At 36.2% G+C, this 9654-nt stretch overlaps 1 non-coding gene across 1 annotated transcript; it reads right to left on the bottom strand.

The window, feature by feature from the left end:
* Positions 1 to 2594: 2594 nt before the first annotated feature.
* On the bottom strand, positions 2595 to 2697 carry LOC139185303 (U6 spliceosomal RNA). The gene has a single exon (XR_011568924.1). It is a non-coding gene; the product is annotated as a U6 spliceosomal RNA (small nuclear RNA).
* Positions 2698 to 9654: the final 6957 nt, after the last annotated feature.

The raw sequence follows: 9654 nt of genomic DNA, 5'->3' as shown, positions 1-9654 counted from the left end.
AATATGGCTGGCTACAAATAGGTTAGAGTCAATAATTATGTTCCTTTCAATGAAAAGTTAAAAGTTTCCACAAATCTTAAGGTATTTTTTTGGACATATCAGGATTCCTTATAAGATAATGAGGTTAAAACCGTTGCCTTCTCTAAGGTTATGAAGGTCATTTGAGCATCATCTGTTGATTATTAAATAACTGACCTCATTTAAAAATTCTCTTTATTATTCTATATAAATTTACAATGAGCATAAAAGGGTCTTGTGTTAGCTTGGCCTTTTACTGGATCAATTAGTATGGTTTATGAGTATGATTAGAATTTTGAGAGGAGACTAAAAGGTTTGGTATGTTCAGTGAAGGTCATCAAACTGAGTTGGTTTGTTCCAAAGATATTAAGAAGAGGTGACAAGAAGATAGAAGAAATATACAAAAAAGATCTTCGTGACCCAGATAACCATGATGGTGTGATCACTCACCTAGAACCAGACACCTTGGAATGTGAAGTCAAGTGGGCCTTAGGAAGCATCACTACAAACAAAGCTAGTGGAGGTGATGGAATAACAGTTGAGCTATTTTAAATTCTAAAAGATAATGCTGTGAAAATGCTGCACTCAATATGCCAGCAAAATTGGAAAACTGGGCAATGGAATTGGAATTATGGAATTCCAAAATTGGAAATTTTGGGCAATGCCATAGAATGTTTAAACTACTGCACAATTGCACTCATCTCACTAGCAAAGTAATGCTCAAAATTCTCCATGCCAAGCTTCAACAGTACATAAAATGTGAACTTCCAGATGTTCAAGCTGGATTTAGAAAAGGCAGAGGAACCACAGATCAAATTGCTGACATCTGTTGGATCATAGAAAAAGCAAGAGAATTCCAGAAGAACATCTACTTCTGCTTTATTGACATTTGACTGTGTAGATCACAACAAATTATGGAAAATTCTGAAAGAGATGGGAATACCAGACCACCTTACCTGCCTCCTGAGAAATCTGGATGCACGTAAAGAAGCAACAGTTAGAACCAGACATGGAAAAATGGACTGGTTCCAAATTGGGAAAGGAGTATGACAAGGCTGTGTATTGTCACCCTGCTTATTTAACTTCTATGCAGAATACATCATGTGATATGCTGGGCTGGATGAAGCACAAGCTGGAATCAAGTTTGCTGGGAGAAATGTCAATAACTGCAGATGTGCAGATGACACCACCCTTATGGCAGAAAGCAAAAAGGAACTAAAGAGCCTCTTGATGAAGGTGAAAGAGGAAAATGAAAAAGCTGGCTTAAAACTCAACTTTCAAAAAACTAAGATGATGGCATTGGTCCCATAAGTTCATGGCAAATAGATGGGGAAACAATGGAAACAGTGACAGACTTTATTTTCTTGGGATCTAAAATCACTGCAGATTGTGACTGCAGGCATGAAACTAAAAGGCATGCTCCTTGGAAGAAAAGCTGTGACCAACCTAAACAGCATATTAAAAAGCAGAGACATCACTTTGGTGACAAAGGTCCATTTAGTCAAAGCTATGCTTTTTCCAGTAGTCATGTGTGTATGTGAGAGCTGGACCATGAAGAAAGCTGAGTGCTGAAGAACTGATGCTTTTGAACTGTGGTGTTGGAGAAGACTCTTGAGAATCCCTTGGTCTGCAAGGAGATCAAAAGAGTCAATCTTTTGACTCTTTTGACTCTAAAGGAAATCAGTACTGAATATTCATTGGAGGGACTGATGCTGAAGCTGAAGCTCCAATAATTTGGCCATCTGATGCGAAGAACTGATTCATTGGAAAAGACCCTGATGCTGGGAAAGATTGAAGGCAGGAGGAAATGAGACGACAGAGAATGAAGTGGTTGGATGGCATCACTGACTGGATGGACATGAGTTTGAGCAAAGTCTGGGAGTTGGTGATGGACAGTTAAGCCTGGCATGCTCCATCCATGGAGTTGCAAAGACACGGACACGACTGAGTGACTGAACTGAACTGAATGTCTTATAACTACCTCGCTGAAAACCCATTATTTAGTCCTACATATGAATTACTGAGATGGTTCTCCTTTCTTTTTATGTTTACCCGGCTGCCTTTATGTTTCTTATTCTGTTTCCCCCCTTCATTCCATTAATCACTCTTTGATATACTACATATTTATTTATTAGTTCATCTGTAATAGATTACTCCACCCACCTTACCCCTCACCCACCATTAGCAGGTAGGCTAACGTGGGAAGAGAATCTGTGTTACATTCATTCCTGTATTTTCAACAGCTTGAATAATAAATGGCTGTTTGTAGTGCTCACCAAATACCTGTCAGATGAAAGAAAAAAAATTATTCACCAACTTAAGAGTTTGAAATGTTCTTTAATTCATTTTCAAACCAAATCATTTCTCCTTCTTGGTATTCTAGATGTTCTACGGTGTCTCTGTATCTTGACTACAGCCTTGATTTTTTCCTGTCACCTCAGGACACTTGGTCATGTCACCCCTTCACTGTTCATTTGTGTACCTGCTTCATTAATTTACTCACAATGTTTCCCTCACCAAAACGACCTTCTCTCTTTGCTTACCTTAGTCCTACTCATCCTTAATTGCAGATCAGATCTCCATTAGGACATTCCTAAGCCATATGTGTCATCCTTGCACAGGGTCATACTAATCTCTATATCATTCCAATTTTTGCATATGTGCTGCTGAAGCGAGCACCATACCCAAGTCATTTAAATTGATTTTGTCTTTTCTTGATACACATGGTGCTGCTTTTATAATTAATTTGCGACTTTATCAAGTGTGACTTTATGTGTCTTGATTATAAAAGCCTTGGCTGCTGCGGCTGCATAGTCGCTCAGTTGTGTCCAACTTTTTGTGACCCCATGGACTGTAGCCCACCAGGCTCCTCTGCCTGTGGAATTTCCCAGGCAAGAACACTGGAGTAGTTACCATTTCCTCCTTCAAGGGATCTTCCTTATCCAGAGATCAAACCCTCATCCCTTGTGTCTCCTGCAAAAATATTGGCTAAGTATCCTTAAATCACTGATCATGCCATATGTATTTTGAGCTCCTAACAGTTCACTAAGGTAGATCCTCAGTACATGCTTCATTGATATTTAAACTTTTACTTCTGTTTTATCATTAATCAATTACTTAAAATATACAGGATATTGGAAGAGATGGTAGGTTGAGTGAACACATGATGTGAACATGGTAGGGATAAGAAGTTCTTAGGTTTTAGAAATGGCTCCTGACAAGAAACTCATAATCTAAGTGGGGAGTTACATTGCTAACTAGCAAGCAGTTCAGGCTGTGAATGAATGTGCTATTTAAAAATATTGCAAAGGAAGTGAATGTGACCTGGGGGAAAAAGATTTCTCATTGTAAGCATCATTTCAAATGAACTTTGCAGGATAAGTAGGTTTATAATAAGCCATCTTCATGAGGAAAAGCAGCAGCCTATTGGAAGCATATGATAAAATCCCTGAAACTCAAAAACACAAGACCTACTTTTAAAAAGAATGTTAAGCTAGGGTGATTGAAGCTTACTTATGCATGATATTGGAGACACTTAAAGATAATGTAAAAGGATTAGGAAAATAGACTGAAAACTGATTTATTTGATTCCTTCCCTGCCAATTCACAGAACTCTCTCTCAGTAAGGTCACAACCAATGATGAATACCAACTCCAAAGGACATCTAATTATCTTCCTAAACAAGCTGTGGTATTTGGTGCTGTTGAAAGACTTTATCTCTGGTTTTGTGTTAATGTTCACTTTTTCTGTTTTCCTTACTGTTCCATCTCAGTCTTTTATGCTGGGTTGTATTTCTCTTTTTTGCCTTTAATAGTGCTTGTATTCTCCTTGGTTCTATACTTGACCTTTATCTTCTATCAGTCTAGAATTTCCACTAGATTAACTCATCAAATTATGTATTTCAACCATGTCCTATCTTATGGTGACTTTACTAGAGGACAGTTCCAAGACACTTTTGGTGTACACTCATATCAAGAAAATAATTGGGAGTACATTCCTATTATATTCATTTATACCTATTAATAGGTAAATGTGTGTGTGTGTTCAGTTGCTAAGTTGTGTTTGACTCTTTGCAACCCCATGGACTGTAGCCCACCAGGCTCCTCTGTCCTTGGGATTTCCCAGGGAAGAATACTGGACTGGGTTGTCATTTCCTTCTCCAGGGATTTTCCTGACCCAGGGATCAAACCCACATCCCTACATTGGCAGGATGGTTCTTTACTACTGAACCACCAGGGAAGTCCCTATAGGTAAATGTACCACTATGCTAAAATGTTATATATATCATAAAACATGAAAATATAGATAGAAAAGAATATTACTCAAATAATTGGTATTATAATTTTCATGTATAATGCTATAAAAATTGTTACTCCCACTAACACTATTGTTAATTAAATAATAGTTACAGAAATATAGTAATATACAGTGTATTGTTTAAGTCTTAGGGTTGCAATATAACAAGCACTTGTTTGAATTTATTTCCAAACATTTCTTAATGTCTGACATAGTGTGAAAGATCCTACACAGAGACATGTCTGCCCAAATGGAGAATGCAAGTTTTCATTGGGTCCCCAAACAGGAAAGGGCCCTTTGACAGGTCAAGGTGTAGGGTTAAACAGCCTTGTTATTTGGGCCCAATGACTCAGCAGACCAATGGTATTAGAGACGTCAGAGGTGAGAAGAGATGTAGAGTGAGTGGAATGTTTATGGGAAAGTTTAATAGAAGAACTGCTTATGGTTTTTGAGCAAGGCCTTGTTGTCTGCAGCAAAGAATTATAAACTATTAAAAAAAAAAAACAAAACTACCCTAAGAGCTTTTTACTTTGGGATATAATGTGACCAAGAGGCCAGAATATGAGCTAGAATTTATCAGATAAAAAAGTACAAGGTTGAGTGTGCCCAGGAGCTATTCATCAGATGACAAAGTATCTAGACTGAACAGGGCTAGATAACACAATAAGACACAGAAGTAGGTGATCCAGTATTTCTTGTTATCTACCATCATTGCACTGACATCTTTTATTCGACACACAGATTTGGCCTCAGAAGGCCAAGTTAGTTCTTGGATAGTCGGCTTTGCATATTGATGTCATAATGTATTGCTACTGAAATATAGCTCTACCTTGGGTGACCTTCCATCAACAGGGGAAAATCCTGTTAGATCGTGAGACTGATCATCTATTTTCATTATGTATATGTGTTTAAAAATTTTTTTTTAATTGGAGTATAGTTGCTTTACAATGAAGTTTTAATTTCTGCCATATAGCAAAGTGAGTCAGTTATATGTATACATATATTCCCTCTTTGTCACCACAGAGCACCCAATAGAGTTCACTGTGCTATACTGTAGGTTCTTATTACTCATCTATTGTATACATAGTAGTATATGTATGTCAATCTCAATCTCCCAGTTCATCCCACCTCCCTGTTTCCCCCCACCCCTTGGTGTCCATACATTTGTTGTCTATCTCTGTGTCTCTGTTTCTGCTTTGCATATGGGTACATCTCTACCATTTTTCTAGAACCATGAACGGAGGAGCCTGGTAGGCTGCAGTCCGTGGGGTCCCTAAGAGTCAGACACGACTGAGCGACTTCACTTTCACTTTTCACTTTCACGCATTGGAGAAGGAAAGGGCAACCCACTCCAGTGTTCTTGTCTGGAGAATCCCAGGGACGGGGGAGCCTGGTGGGCTGCCGTCCATGGGGTCACACAGAGTTGGACATGACTGAAGCGACTTAGCAGCAGCAGCAGCATTAATATATGATATTTGGTTTTTTTTTTTCTGTTTCTGACTTACTTTACTTTGTATTACAGTTTCTTGGTCCATCCACATCTCAGCACATGGCACAATTTCGTTCATTTTATGGCTGAGTAATATTCCATTCTATATATGTGCCACGTCCTCTTAATCTATTCCACACTCCATGTTGATGAATGTGCTGGAACAAATTTATTTCCATGTCCAAGAAACTTAGACAGAGTCCCTACATATTTTTCAGAAATTAACTGAGATAGATTGCAGATCTAAATGTAAAACTTAAAAGTATAAACCTTCTAGGAGAAAACATGGGAGAATATTTAGGTTGGATAATTAGGAAAATTTTTAATGTGAACTTCATATTGCTAAGTCACTTCATTGCTAAGTCACTTCGTGTCCGACTCTGTGCGACCCCATAGACGGCAGCCACCAGGCTCCCCCGTCCCTGGGATTCTCCAGGCAAGAACACTGGAGTGGGTTGCCATTTCCTTCTCCAATGCATGAAAGTGAAAAGTGAAAGGGAAGTCGCTCAGTCGTGTCCGACTCTTAGCAACCCCATGGACTGCAGCCTACCAGGCTCCTCCATCCATGGGATTTTCCAGGCAAGGGTACTGGAGTGGGGTGCCATCGCCTTCTCCGGAACTTCATATTAGGTGATGTTAAATTTCTTGATGATAATAATGATGTTATGACTGTGAACTGGTGGATAAAGTGTCATAATGTCATCATACACATTTGTATTTGTATATATACATGAAATAAACACACATACACATTTGGACACAGGCAAATGTGGTAAAATGACAACACTTGTTTAATGGTGTTTAAAAAATCCATGCACATTAATTGTGTGATTCTCTCAAGTTTTCCATAGATGTGAAAATTTTCAAAATAGAGTTAGAGGAAAATGTCATTGATTCACATATTTCTTGAATATCTTCCCTATTTCTCTGCCCCTTAACAAGTTAGCTACTTGAAAGTTATCTTCTCATGCTACTTTGACTTTTTTATCCTATGTATAGTATGACTTAGTTGTTAAGAACATGGATTAAGGAGCAAAATAGACTGAGTTTGATTCTTCAGCTTCATCTTAATATTTCTTTGGACAAATTATGAAGCCTCGTTTTTAAGGTGGAATTATAGGAAATTAAAATAATGTAATGAAAGTAAAAGACTTAATAGATCTGCTTAATAGTTAAGTATATACTATTGAAAAGTTATTTGTAAGCTAAAAGATGTATGAGGATTAATTTAAAATAAGATACAAAAATGGGAGATAAGGCAAGAGGCACGAATATATCAGGTAGTATTTATTCTGTTGTAAATAAAGCATCTTTTCTAATCAAGCTTGACAAGTAAGGATATCTGTTTGATTATGCAACCAGAGGGAAGGTTTATTCCAGTGACTCTATTTCTGTGTGATTTTTTTGGCTATGCCCCCTTTTCTATTTTGACTTCCTCTCTAGGCTGGCTTACCTCTTGATGGCAAATGGACATTTACTGTGCCAGATATTATATGCATGTTCTATGACATTCAGAGGGAGAAACATCATATGTTTTGTGGATTTCTTTTCAAATATAGGATACACAATTGCCTGAAAATTCCAGAAAATAATTTCTTTTGTCTCATTGACCCTAAGTAAGTTACAGGTTCTTACCTTACAGACCTCTGGGATTCAGTGTTGCTAAGGATGGGCAAGGGTATTACAGAAATATGCAACAATATCATGGTGCCCTTAGAAATGGCAAACATAAATCAATGTATGCAAGTCTAGCAACTAAAAATAGCCACTGAAATAGAAGGTAATATTGAATGTACAACATCCATCTAACTCAGAGCTTCTCAAAATTTTTGATATCTGTATTCCTTTTAGCTTGTAAAATATGTTAGGAACCTAAAGAACTTTGTTTATGCGAATTATATCTGTCAGTATTTACAATGTAAGAAAGTGAAATTAATAATTTAAAAGGTATTCATTAATTCATCCAAAAATAAAAATGAGAATATTACACTTTTACTTATATAATTATATTAAAAACATATTGAAAGAAAAATGTTTATTGAATGGCCAAATGTGTCAGACTTCTTATTAAGAATTGGTGGTATGAAATAATTTATGACATGTTTGATACAGGAAAAAGATAGGCTTTCATTTTGTTGTCTAACAAGTACAATTTAATATATAGAATATTCTCTACTTTTAAAGCATTTCCCAGATTCAGTTCTCCTCATCTAATACATGAATTATTGTAATTAGTCTTCTTGCTTCAGGTCCCTTTCCAGTCTGTCACATGATCAGGTTTATAAAATGTAAAGTTATTAATATATCACTCTGTTCTAGGAAGCCTTTAGTATCTGATGCCTCTAAAACAGATTTGGATTCCTCTGAATCTGAAGGAATTCCTTAAATTTAAGCTTCTCAGTAACCTTATCCACTTCCACCTTCTCATATTTATCAACAGCTCAACCAATAGTTTTGTAGGCTTTCTGACTCTGTTACATTGTTCAACTCCCTGATCCCATTCCCTGTGCCACACTCATTTCCATAAACATTGACTGGTCATACCCATTGCTGTTTTTTTTCCAAATATTAAAATTCTCCTGCTTTATTTATTTATTTATTTTATCCCCTGCTTTATTTTAAAGTGCAATTATTTCTGATGCTACTTAAGAACTAAATGTCCCAACTACAAGGATCTCCACTTTCTGAACTCCCAAGTGTGTAGCAAAAGGTTTTGTTGACCCAAATTCTACTTTACTCCAACGATTTGGATGAACTTGGGTAAACACCACAATATTTCAAAGTATGAGATTTTTACTGAGGAAAACATGAAAAGTCATGTCTGTATATATGAAATGTCTAGCTTAGTGCCCAGCAGACAATAGGTTCTCAGGGAATTATTTTTTCTATCACATTTGCACTGTAAGGATCAATAAATATTTTTGTTTATTTAAAATATTTTTGCTATTTTCTCTCTCATTTATGTTTCAATAGCACCTTCACCTTTTGTTAATGCTGTGTATATATCAATCCTTTACATTGGATCAGTCCAGGTTAGTGTTATTCCCAATAACAAGCAAGGGAAGTAAGAAAGAGAAAATAAAACTTCTTTTTAAAAATAATTGTGTTCATAAATTACACAGTCATATATGTAACGAACAATCAAACTACATGAAAATGTAAAATTCATACATTTATCAGTATAAATAGCATGATTTTCACTACAGATTGATAAACCATTAATGTATTCAGATACTCTATTTTGGAGAAGTTGAGAGAAGATTTACCAACACTAAAGAGAAAACTGTTCCTGATTAGAGAATACATGCTCTGCTTGAATTCGTGGTGAAGCATAATCTCTTGAACAAATTCAAAACTGAAATTCAAATTCAAACATACTATTTACTTCTGTTATACAGTGTTGCTTAACATGGGATTGATATTTAAAAACTTGGAATATGAGGGCTTTGTAAGATTATGCCTTAGGATTCCAGCAGCATGCCAACAGTCTTAAATGGAGGGGACCTTCCTATATAGTTACTTCTATTCCTTACCTTTGTTGGATTTGTTGAAAATTGTAATTCATTATACTCTGAAGTAATAGTTACTATTGTGACTAAATTCATCCTGACACAATTGGTGGTCTCAAGAATAATTATTTACCCTTGATAGAACCTGGTAGCTTAGATTTTGGAATATATTTTAGCAGAATCTCTCTCCTCACTGAACTTGCTTATTTGATTCATATACCATAATGTTTTAGTAATTCAGTATTTTATATAAAGAGGCTATTTTCAACTTTCTCAGTATTGCTTGATTTTGAAAATAAAGTTTTATCAAATTAAAATCAATTGTCCATATGGAATGATATT

Source organism: Bos indicus, chromosome 1 (assembly GCF_029378745.1).
Source record: "Bos indicus isolate NIAB-ARS_2022 breed Sahiwal x Tharparkar chromosome 1, NIAB-ARS_B.indTharparkar_mat_pri_1.0, whole genome shotgun sequence".
Taxonomy (NCBI): domain Eukaryota; kingdom Metazoa; phylum Chordata; class Mammalia; order Artiodactyla; family Bovidae; genus Bos; species Bos indicus.
This window is presented reverse-complemented; position numbering and strand designations above follow the sequence as displayed.